Raw genomic sequence first — 12,832 nt, 5'->3', positions numbered from 1 at the left:
AATCAAGTCAATTGCCAACTTGCTTATTTTCATGCTGTCTTTCTAACTAAAGCTATTTAATAACATGAGAATACCCTTTATTCTGAATAATTATTCTGAATTATCAGTGGTATTTTAGCTTAGTTAGGTTAGGGTATTATCACACTGATGTTTTAAAACTTATGTTGATAATCTTTCGTTATCAAGATGGCTACATAGATTAAGAGGCCTTAAAGACTTGAGGCAGCAGCAAACCAAGAATTCTAACTCTTTGTTCTTAATAGGTTATGAATTCAGACATATCGTATGGCTAAAAAGTCATATTAATGCAAGGGATAGTCATTCTGTCAACACTTTTTCATTTTTTTACAAAATGGAATAGGCAGAGTAAAAAGAAAAGACATCGCAAGGTTTTTGTATATATATTTCTTGTATCCTTGGGCCAAGGTTTTTATTTTTATCAGATGGCATGGTCATTTACAGCTTCTACAGATTGTCAGCTGCAATCTGTCATTCCTCTTGTTTAGTAGATGTGGAAAGAGAATAACAACATCTTCCAAATATTAAAAAGATTTCAAATGAAAATCTTGAACTCAAAGCATTTCTACCTAATATTAGAAAAAAAAGCAGTTCTTTCGTATGTTTTACAGTAAAAAAAAAGGAATCTGTCAGCCATTTCATGCTTGTCACTACCATACAGCATGCAAAAGAGAATATAGATTAAAAAAAAACTAAACAAGGGGAAGGAGTCTAGCTCCCTCTGCCTTTTCTCAATCTGCTTGAATGATATGGATATGTTTTTCATAAAGGGAAAGAGAGAGAAATCTGTCAATCAAGCTCATCTTTCTGAGGCCTGCTTGTCTTTGAAGCTTTGTAAAAGCTTTGTTTTTTTCTGAAATGGTACCCAATAATTAGGGAACATTGCTAAATTTCATTCAGATATTACATACGTAGAGATACCCTCCAAAAATATTGGGATGGAAATGTTAATACCTCATAGTTTATAATTATTATTCCATTGGAAAGAGACTTGGCTAGAATAACAGAGTCACTGTATTTAGCGCTTGAACCAGGGGGCCTAGTAGCTTGTAGCTCTGTATTGACATCTTGTGCTGCCAAGTTAGAGTACTTAATGTAAGGACAAGAATTGGGGAGTTGTTATTGAACTAGAGAAGGGGATTCAACACAATTTATGAATAAAAAGGTAGTAATGCTGTATATATTACAGATAGATCACAAACACCCACACATGTAGTCATGGCCAAAAGTTTTGACACTGACACAAGTTTTGGAATTTACAAAGTTTGCTGCTTCAATATTTATAATGGCAGTTTGCAATAACTCTAAAGCCATTCCTTGCCAAGAAACTTAACTTAATCACAAAACCACAATGTCTACTGAAGTTCAGTCCTGCCCAAAAAATATGACCTGCTTACATAATTTGAGCGATCTTCTCATTAGGTTAGGAGAAAGTATTAACAAGGACAAGGCAACTGATATCACTCTATTATGCTGATTGAATTATGAGATAATCATCATTGTCTTCTTCTATCAACCATGGTTACCTTCAAATAAACATGTGCACCCATCATTGCTTTGCATCAAAAGAGCTTGACAGGCAAGAACATTGCTACTTGTAAGTTTGCGTCTATGTCATCCATTTTTTAGATCATCAACAACTTCAAAGAGAGAGGTTAAATTTCTGTGAACAAAGGTTCAGGGAGCCCAAGAAACTCCAGCATGTGCCAAGACAATTTTCTAAAGAGTTTTCAGCTACAGAATTGGCTCAACATCAGAGCTTACTCAGGAATGGCAGCAGGCAAGAGTCAGTGTATCTCTATGCCTATTAACACAAAGGCTTTTTGAGACTGGCCTGGCGTCAAGAAGGGCAGGAAAAAAAACCTTCTCTCTAAGAAAAGCATTAAGTACAGGCTGACATTCCACAGGAAGTACAATGATTGGACTGCAGAGGACTGGGGTAAAATTATTTTCTCTGGTGAAGCCTCTTACAGACTGTTTTGGACATGTGGAAGAATGTCCAAAGAGGAAAAGCTGAGAGCTACAATGAGTCCTGTATAATGGCAATAGTGAAGCATCTTGAAACCATTCATGTGTGGGATTGCTTTTCATTTAAAGGTGTGCTTCACAGGAAATTTTTGAATGTGGAAGAAAACAATGAACATTTAACTTTTTTTTCACAAAAATGTTATTTTAGACCCAAATTTTTTTATTTTCACAAGGTTAACAGGAAAAAATAGATGACAAAATTTGCTGTGCAATTTCTCCTGAGCACGCCGATACCCCATATGTGGGGGAAAACCACTGTTTGGGCACACAACAGGGCTCGGAAGGGAAGGAGCTCCATTTGACTTTTGAATGTAAAATTTGCTTGAATAATTAGTGGACGCCATGTCGCGTTTGGGAACCCCTGATGTGCCTAAACAGTGGAAACCCCCCACAAGTTACACCATTTTGGAAACTAGACCCCTCAGGGTACTTATCTAGATGTGTGGTGAGCTCATTGAACTCCCAGGTGCTTCACAGAAGTTTATAACATTGAGCCGTAAAAATACAATTTTCACATTTATCCCATAAAAATGTTTTTCAGCCCCCAATTTTGCATATTCGTAAGAGTAAGAGGAGAAAATGGACTGGATGAGCTGTCATACACTAAAAGATGCTTTTTTTTTGCAAAGAATAGTTTTTTCAATCATTTTTCCATATTTCAGCCAACAGAGTCATATAAGGGCTTGTTTTTTGCGGGACAAGTAGACGTTTTTATTGATACTATTATCGGACAAATTACATTTTTTGATCGCTTTCTTTTTGGATTTTTGGGCTGCAGAATAAACAAAAACCAGCAATTCCAGATTTTTTTTTTATGCCGTTGCACGTGTGGTAAAATTGATAAGGCAGCTTTATTCTTTGGGTCAGTATGTTTACAGCGATACTACATTCATATAGTTTTTTCATATTTTGGCGCTTTTACACAATAAAAACTATTTTATAGAAAAAACGATTTTTTTGTATCGCTTTATTCTGAGAGCTCTTAGTTTTTAATTTTTCTGCTGATGGCGCTGTATGATGGCTTGTTTTTTGCAGGACAGGATGTCGTTTTCAGCTATACCATTTTTATTTACATTCGTCTTTTTGATCACATTTTATTCCATTTATGTTTGGCGGTATGATGATAAATAATCGTTTTTTGCTTTGTTTTTTTTTTTAGGTTTTTTTTACCGTGTTCACTAAAGGGGTTAACTAGTGGGACAGTTTTATTGGTCAGGTCGTTCGTCGTTCCAGATGCGAGGATACCAAATATGTGTACTTTTATTTATTTATTTATTTATTCATAATTATATTTAATTATAGGTACAGTATATATATATTTTTTTATTATTTTTTCTTTTTTTAAAAAATATTTTTACAATTTTATCTATCTAACTTGCTGATCTATCTAACTTACTGATGCCTGGTGACCCGGATGTTGTGATGACGACATCGGGTCTCCATGGCAACGATCGAGACCCCACGAACACAGCGCGGGGTCCCGATCCAAGGTAAGAGGGGCACTCTTACCGCAGACTTCCTCGGAAATGCTGCGATCTACTTTGATTGCAGCATTTCAGGGGTTAATGTGCCAGGAGCGGTGCGGAATTTCTCCTGGCACATAGTAGCAGGTGTCAGCTGTGAGAATCAGCTGACACCCAGCAGCGATCACCCCGCACAGCTTCTGTGCGGGTGCGATCACATTGTCCGTAATAATACGTATCTGGTCCAATAGGCCCAGGGCATAGGTATGTATTATTAGTGACAATGTCAGAAAGGGGTTCATTCAAAAAACAAGCAAGACTGAAAAAATTAGTTTGTGACTATTATCATTCTTCCTTCAGCATGTATCATCCAATGACAGCACCTGCCATGGGTATATGAAGGCTTATAGGCATTTGTACATAAGACTAAGGAGAAATTACATAGTTGAAAATGTTGCAATTTTACCGCATCACTTTATTTTTGGCCTGCAGACCACATTGCCGCAGAGTACATCTTCTTACAGTCACCGCTGTACTTACGAGAGCTTCAATCAGCAAGATATCTTGAGTAAACAGTATTTACTTCATACTGGATAAGCATGAGATACAATTCAGTGTCACACAGTCCATGTGCTGCTGACATAACACATACAGGAAAAAAAACCACACAGGAAGTAAAAAACAACCAACAATTGAGAGCTTCCCTCCTCACATTACAGCAAGCATATAACTTTACACAGTATCGCCATCTGCTGTCTGGTTAGTATAAAGTCCTCCTTTCACTTATAATAAATCCTAATCTGTTGCATATGCCAACACCCTTTCTCAACAGTAAAGACTTATTCAATCAAACCCAACTTTTTTATTAGTCTCTGGTGTTTATCAGCATTCAACGCCTTCGTGAAGATGTCTGCTGTCATTTCTTCAGTAGGACAATACTCTAACTACAAGACTCCTTGTTCCTGATGATCTCTCAAGAAATGATATTTCACATCAATATGTTTGGTTCTTGGATTGACTCTTTCCATCTGACCAAGAACAAGACATCCTTGATTGTCCTCTTTCAGTTTTGTTGGTTTCAACTGTGGTTGTCCTAATTCTGTCAACAATTGTCTTAACCACAGTACTTCTTGACTCGCATGTGCTGCGGCAACATATTCTGCTTCTGTTGAAGACAGTGTCATAATTGACTGTTTCTTACTTGTCCAACTTATTGGTCCACCTGAGAGAAAAAAATATGTCCACTGGTAGATCTTCTGTCAGTTGGATCTCCAGCACAATCTGCATCAACATATCCTGTTAAAATGCAATTATCACTTGTGGGTAATTTCAGCTTAACATTGCTAGTTCCTTTCAAATAACGCATTACTCTCTTCACGGAATTCCAATCAGCTTTATTTGGTTTTGATACCTTTCTACTTTAGCTGCTTTAGCTGCTTGCTTTAAACCATATATGCTTTTCTGTAGTTTGCAAATTTTGTTTGGATTTCTTTCATCTTTGAATCCTGGAGGTTGTTCCATGTAAATGTCTTCTGTTAAATCTCCATTCAAAAAAGCTGTCTTTACATCCAGATGTCTCAGTTCCATCTGTTTCATTGCTGCAACTGTAAGTAAAGTTCTTATTGTAGTGTGTTTGACAACTGGAGCAAATGTCTCATCATAGTCTTCTCCTTATTTTTGAGAATGCCCTTTAGCTACGAGTCTTGCTCTGTATCTTTCAGCTGTGCCATCTGTTTGGTATTTTACTTTAAAAATCCATTTACATCCTATGGCTTTTCTTCCTTCTGGCAACTCTGTTAGTGTCCATGTATTTGAATCATGCATGGAATTCATTTCTGTTTCTGTTGCTTCTATCCATTTATTAGCTTCTTCTTCAGGAAGTTTAGATATGTCTTCCCAAGAGATAGGCTCATAGATTTTTCTTATGCTTGTCTTGTATGAGAGACGTTTTGGTGGTTTTCCTTTGTTCTCTCTCATTGAACGTCTTGGTTCTGTGTCTGTTTGTAGTTGTGATTCTTCACTTTCAGTATTTTGTTCTTCATTGATTTGTACTTCTTTCTCATCAGATATTTCTTCAGTTATGTCACTATTGTTTTTCTCATTTTTTGTTTCAACTGAAATCATAATGTCTTCATTTAAATCTTCAATGAATGTCACACTGTTACTCACCATAACTCTGTCTGTTTTGGGATCTAGGATTCTATATCCTTTGCAATTTTCATTATATCCAACGAATATTCCTTCCATGGATCTGTTTTGAAGTTTGGAACATTTTTCTGTTGGAATGAATATAAAAACTTTACATCCAAAAACTTTTAAATGATTGACACTTGGTTTCATACCTTGCCACAGTTAATATGGAGTTTTCGTCAGTTTTCTGGAAAAAAGTCGGTTCTGTAGATATGTAGCTGTCAATGCTGCCTCACCCCAATATTTCTCTGGTAGTTTGGAATCCGTCAGCATACATCTTATCATTTCTGTTAGAGTTCTGTTTTTCCTTTCTGCTACTCCATTTTGTTCAGGTGTGTATGGAACAGTTTTCTGGTGTTCTATTCCATTTTGTCTTAAGTAGTCTTCTATTCTGTGACCTGTAAATTCACCTCCATTATCACTTCTGATGACAATTGGCTTCCTTTGAAATTTGTTACTTGATCTTGTTACATAGTCTACAAGTTTATCAAAAACTTCACTTTTGTTCTTAATTAAGTATGTGACTGTGTATCTTGAGTAGTCGTCTATAAAAGTCAACATGTATCTATTGCCTCCTGATGTAGTCACTTTCATGGGTCCACATACGTCAGTATGCACCAAATCAAGTGGTCTTTCGCTTTTCATCTCACTTTCTTTTGGAATAGATATCCTTGTGGCTTTGGATTTTATACAACATTCACATCTTATGGTAATTGAGCAATCTGATATCTTTAAATCTTTTGTCAATTCTTTTCTCTGTAGTTCCCTTATACTGTCAGGGTGTCTATGTCCTAGACGTCTATGCCACATGTGAATACAGTTTTTTTGATCATGTGTACATACCTTCATCTGTTCCTTTGGTTTGTCAAAATTATATAATTGTTCATCTGCCTTGACTTTGGTTATCACCTTATTTCCTGCAATAATTGCACACTCATTGTCTTTGAATTTTACTGTAAGTCCTTTTGCTGTTAAACGTTTCACAGATAATAATCCACCTTCCAATTTTGGAACATACAACACATGCTGTACAAGTATCTTTGAATCTTGTCCGAACTTGTTTGAACAATTTAACATACCTTGTCCGATACCTTCTGCGGTTATTTTGCTTCCATCTGCAAGATAAATGGCTTCTTTCTTATCTAAATCAAGATCAGTAAAGAAATTCTTGTCACTTGTCATATGACTCGTTGCTCCTGAATCAATTCCTGAATCAATAAACCAACCAAGTGATGATTTCTTGTCTGTTACTTTAAATGTGCCATTCCAATTATTCTCACATGAATCGGAAATTGTGTTTTTTACTTTCTGTGTATGCTTTTTATGTTGTAATTTTTGTTGTTCTGCTTTCCATATGGTACAATCTTTCTTTAAATGACCTTTTTTCTTACATCTGAAGCATTCTCTTGTCTCTTTATTATAGGGTTTTTTAAATTCTGTAGCTTTAAGAGCGTTTTCACTGTCCTTTTCAGTAGAAGAATCATTTCTTTGTTCTTTTCTTCTCTGATATTCTTCTATTAGTCTTGTTTTCACAAAATCTAATGTAATGTCAGTTTCTGGTCTCGTCTCAAGGGCATTTATCAAAGCTGTATACGAATCTGGTAAACTGCAATAGATCTTAGCTGTGATATCACTTCCATCATGGAGAATATGTGCTTCTGCATGTCGTCATTTGCACTCAATCTCATACTGTAAAGCTTTCTTAATAAAAATAACTTGTGATTCAAGCTAGGTCTTTCATACAGTTTTCTTAATGCTTCCCACATTCCTTTCGCTGTTTCTTCATTTCTTATATGTATTAATTGAGCATCATCCACTAATAAGCTAATGGTGGCTCTCGCTTGTCTATTCTTCTTATCCCATGTCTTATTATCTTGATCTGGTCTTTCTGTAACAATTACTTCCCATAAATCATCCTTAGATAACAACATCTCTACTTTGAATTTCCATAACTGATAATTTTCACTATTCAGTTTAGCTACTGTGAATTTCAGTTCTGTGTTACTCATCGTCTTTATATAGTCTTACTTGTTTAGAGAGTTGTACTGAAGATATCCTCCTGTTTTTTTTCCTTCTTGCTGATAGTTCCTGTATGTCCTGCCTGTGTTGAATTCTCTGTAATTATATCCAGCTCCTGGGATCGTGAATTCCTTTGTCACTCTGTATCTGTATTTATTTCCTTCTGTTTACAGATCTTATCTGTGTGCTCCGTTATCTGGGGTTATAAACCGGGATCCTGCTGCCTGGGCTTGTAGTGCGGGTCTGTAGTGTCTGGGCCCATAACCTGTCGCAGAGTGCATCTTCTTACAGTCACCGCTGTACTTACGAGAACTTCAATCAGCAAGATATCTTGAGTAAACAGTATTTACTTCATACTGGATAAACATGAGATGCAATTCAGTGTCACACAGTCCATGTGCGGCTAACATAACACATACAGGAAAAAAAAAAACACACAGGAAGTAAAAAACAACCAGTAATTGAGAGCTTCCCTCCCCACATTACAACAAGCATATAACTTTACACACTACCGCCATCTGCTGTCTGGTTAGTATAAAGTCCTCCTTTCACTTTTAATAAGTCCTAATCTGTTGCATATGCCAACACACATATGGTTCTTTGGCTGTCTCTGTCAGCCTGTGGAACAAATTTAAGAGGCAACAGTGATTTGGGCTATGTGCCCACGATGCAGAAATGAAGCAGAAAATTTCTACAGCGTTTCTGCATGTTCTTGGCAGTCAAAATTGCTTGCGGATTTTACACGTGTTTTTGACTCGTTTTTGCAGTGTTTTTACATGCGGATTTGACTTGCGGTTTTCAAATGTATTGGGACCTCAAATCCACATGCAGAAACGCACAAATAATGGACATGCTGCAGATTTTTCCGCAAGGAAAATCCGCTGCGTAAAATTCCGCAGCATGGCCACAGAACATGCAGATTTTCATTGGGGATCATGGGGCACGGATTACCAAGAAAATCCACATCAAAAACACTTGAAAAATGCATGGTGGGCACCAGCTTTAGTGATTCTAGTGCTCAGTGTGCACCTGACCTGCGTCAATGTGTGGAGGCACAGGTCAGGTGTACCTTCTATGTTGCACACTGTGAACACTGGTCTGACGGCACTCCCTCCAATGTGTGTGGCTGTTCTGCTAGCTCTCCACACAATGTGCATGGCTATGCCTAGGTGCTCCCCACTGAAAAAAATGTAGCTTTGTCATATAACCCTTTTATAGCTCATGCGCATCATTTAACCCCTTCAAAACGCGTCTGATTTCCGTTTTTGAGCTTTTGTTATCTCCTCTCCTTTTTCTGAGAGCCATAATGTTTTTACTTTTTTGTCCACATTGACATATGAGGGTTTGTTTTACGCAGGACAAGTTGTACTTTTGAATGACACCATTCATTTTACTACAAAATGTACTATAAAACAGGAAAAAAAAATCCGAAGTGATGTTGCGAAAAAAAAACACAATTCTGACATTGTTTTTGGGAATTGTTTTTCGGTGTACATTGTGTGATAAAAATGACCTTGTAATATGATTATGCTCATCAGTATGATTAAGGTGATACCAAACATGTCTTGTTTTCTCATTATTTTCATGGTGAAAAAAAAATCAGATGTTTTAAAAAAAAAAATTGGGGGGCTATGTCGCCATTTTCCGAGACTCATAACATTTTCATTTCTCGGTCGATGTACCCATACGATGGCTTATTTTTTGCATAGAGAGATGATGTTTTTATTGAAACCATTTTGGGATAGATATGACATTTTGATCGCTTGTTACAACATTTTTACAGTATTGAAGCAACTAAAAAAACTATATTTTGGCATTCTTGAATTTTTTATGTATACAGTGTTTATCGATTGGGTTAATTATTTTCAGATTTTGATAGATTGGACTTTTCTGAACACTGCGATACCACAAGTGTTTTTTTTTTTTTACATTTTTATTATCTTTATTTTTAATGAGGGAAAAGGAGGGGGATTTGAACTTTAATGTTTTTAAAAAATGTTCATATTTTTTACAACTTTTCACTGTACTTGTTAGGGATCACAGTATTGCTACAGATAGTAAAAATCATGGTTTCCTTTGAAGCCTAGCAGAAAATGAGGAAAGTTCTCCCTGTGAGCCCACTTCATAGACCGGCTACTTCCTTGCGCTTTACATGCATGGGTTTTCCTCCATTTCATGTTTTCTGTCCATTGGCTTGTGTTGGGTGTAAATAAAATCTCTCCAGTGATGCGATTCTAACACTGCTCTGGTGTTTGCTTACTTGCGGTAGTAGTGACATATGTGGGTATCATATCTTGATTAGCTGCTAAAGCTTATTGGAACATGTATTCTTAATCAAAGCCATATAATTTTCTGCTCTTTATAAAGACATAAAATTAATATTGAGAAGATTTATATTTAGCCTAATTGTTGGTTCCTCAACAACAGTCCCAGAAGCAGTTTCTCATGTGAGTGACCCCTTGAGATATCAAGGTGAAAAAAAGTTGAGATTATTATAACAAATAACCGAATATCAGTAAATGGCTTGTGCAATTTTACATTATCTTAATCCTCTTATATGAGATAGCCATTTGTGACAAGCCAACAAGATATTGCGTTATTTGTCAAGTTAAACTTGGCTACATCTGTAAATAAACAGGCATTAAACACAAAGAAACCCTCAAAAAGTCTAAAGTAAACAAAACAGTTAGCATACACCCCCCCGAGTACTGCAGGAATTAAATACCATGATAGACCATTATTTCTAACATTAAAGGATTCCATAATAACATGTTCTGTACCACAGGACTGGTTCATAGCAAATGTGGTACCAATATACAAAAAGGGGACAAAACCTGAGGCTGGAAATTATAGGCTCGTAAGCTGCGGGCAAAATCTTTAAGGGTTTTTTTAGAGATGGGATTACATAGGATAACATGGGTTTTTGAAGGATCGATCCTATCAGCCTAATCTGATCAACCTCTATAGGGAGGTAAGTTCCAGACTGGACCAGAGTAATGCTGTAGATGTTGTCTGTGTAGACTTTTCAAAGATATTTGATTCGGTGCCACAAAAAATAGATTAGTACATAAAATCAGGGAAAATGGACTAGTGGAAAACATGTACAACTGGCAGAGTGATAGGAAACATAGGGGGTTATTAATGGAACACATCTGGATTGGGTTACGGTTAACAGTGGGGTACCACAGGGGTCAGTATCTATTAATCGCCTTGTAGATGGAATGCAGAGTAGAATTTCATTATTTGGAGGTGATACTAAACTCTGCAATGTAATCAAAATGGAGGAGGATAATATATGATTATAAAGGGATATACAGTTGGGAAAGTAAGTATTTGATACACTGCCGTTTTGCAAGTTTTGCCACCTACAAAGAATGGAGAGGTCTGTAATTTTTATTGTAGTTACACTTCAACTGCGAGAGACAGAATCTTGTAAAAAATCCAGAAAATCACATTGTGTGATTTGAACATAATTAATTTGCATTTTATTGCCTGAAATAAGTATTTGATACAATAGAAAAAACAGAACTTAATATTTGGTACAGATACCGTTGTTTGTAATTACAGAGTTCAGACATTTCCTGTAGTTCTTTACCAAGTTTGCACACACTGCAGCAGGGATTTTGGCCAACTCCTCCATACAGATATTTTCCAGATCTTTCATGTTTCAGGGCTGTCACTGGGCAACATTAAGTTTCAGCTCCCTCCAAAGATTTTCTATTGGGTTCAGATCTGGGGACTGGCTAGGCCACTCCAGGACCTTGAAATGTTTCTTACAGAGTCACTCCTTAGCTGCCCTGGCTGTGTGTTTAGGGTCATTGTCAGCCACGATCCATCTTCAATGATCTTATTGAGGGAAGGAGGTTATTGGCCAAAATCTTGTGATACATGACCTCATCCTTCCTCCCGTCAATACAGTCCAGTCGTCCTAACTAGTGTTGAGCGAGCACTAAAATGCTCGGGTGCTCGAAGCTCGGCCCGAGCTCACCATGATACTCGGGTGCTCGACCTGAGCAACGAGCCCAATGTTAGTCTATAGGAGACCTGAGCACTTTTGCGGCGGCACCCCCGGCAGTCTGTAGAAAGCCTAAAAAGTGCCAAAAACAATAGTGACAGTGCTCAAATGACATGGGGACAGCATGGGGATCGCCCCAGGAAGCATTTCTGACCCCCAGGTCACTGTTGTCAACAACGTGTTCAGAGGTATTAAACTACTTTTACAGGCTCATAATAAAACGTTCAAAAACGAAAGTGAAACTTTTTTCCTGTGAAATATGTGAAGGAATTTCTTTTCCAGGGTAAAGACTTGTGTATAAGGTAAAATAAATAACCAAAACCAAAAATACTCCTTCACACCTTGGGCTATGTTCACAAGTAGCATTTTTTATGCGTTTTTGCACTTTTGTATTGCTTTCAACTGTGACAAATGAATTCACCGGGAAATGTCATTTTAACATTTTACAACCTTATCTGGCCATGTGCTGTGTGACACATGCATACAGTGCTGAAAAGACATGGGGACAGCATGGGAAAAACCCCTGGAAGCATCTCTGACTCCCAGGTCACTGCCTAAAAGTGGGCCCATCAGAAGTGATCCTTGCCGCATCAGAAGATGCAGACTTGCAACTATCCTCGTGCAAGTCCTTGTCCCAGGGCAGTGTTCAATTGTACCTCCCCCATTCCTTGCAATGCAAGCGCAAATATGCAGCCAACCACCCACCCACCCACAGGCTGCAATACCATGCTGCTAGCTTGCACTTGAAATGGGGCATTTTAGTTTTGAGGAGGCCGAAGCTGGCCACTACCTCTTGGCTGCTTCGGCAGAAAGGTATCCATACTCAGTCCCCAGTCGCCCGGCGGCCGGGTGTCCACGCTCGGCCCCCAGCTGCCAGGGGGCGGCCGGGTGTCCACACTCGGTCCCCAGCCACCCCGCGGCCGGGTGTCCACACTCGGTCACCAGCCGCCTGGGGGCGGCCGGGTGTCCATAAACGGTCCCCAGCCGCCCCGATTTCTCCGCGGAACATCCACACAGACTTTGCTTATACTGGACTGCTTTAGGGCAGCATTGGACGAGCCCACCAGAGAACCCGACTCTTCCGGTGGGCCCTGGCTTC

This window comes from Phyllobates terribilis, unplaced genomic scaffold (assembly GCF_046119375.1).
Source record: "Phyllobates terribilis strain yellow unplaced genomic scaffold, ASM4611937v1 Scaffold_11__3_contigs__length_659146591, whole genome shotgun sequence".
NCBI classification, from domain to species: domain Eukaryota; kingdom Metazoa; phylum Chordata; class Amphibia; order Anura; family Dendrobatidae; genus Phyllobates; species Phyllobates terribilis.
This window is presented reverse-complemented; position numbering follows the sequence as displayed.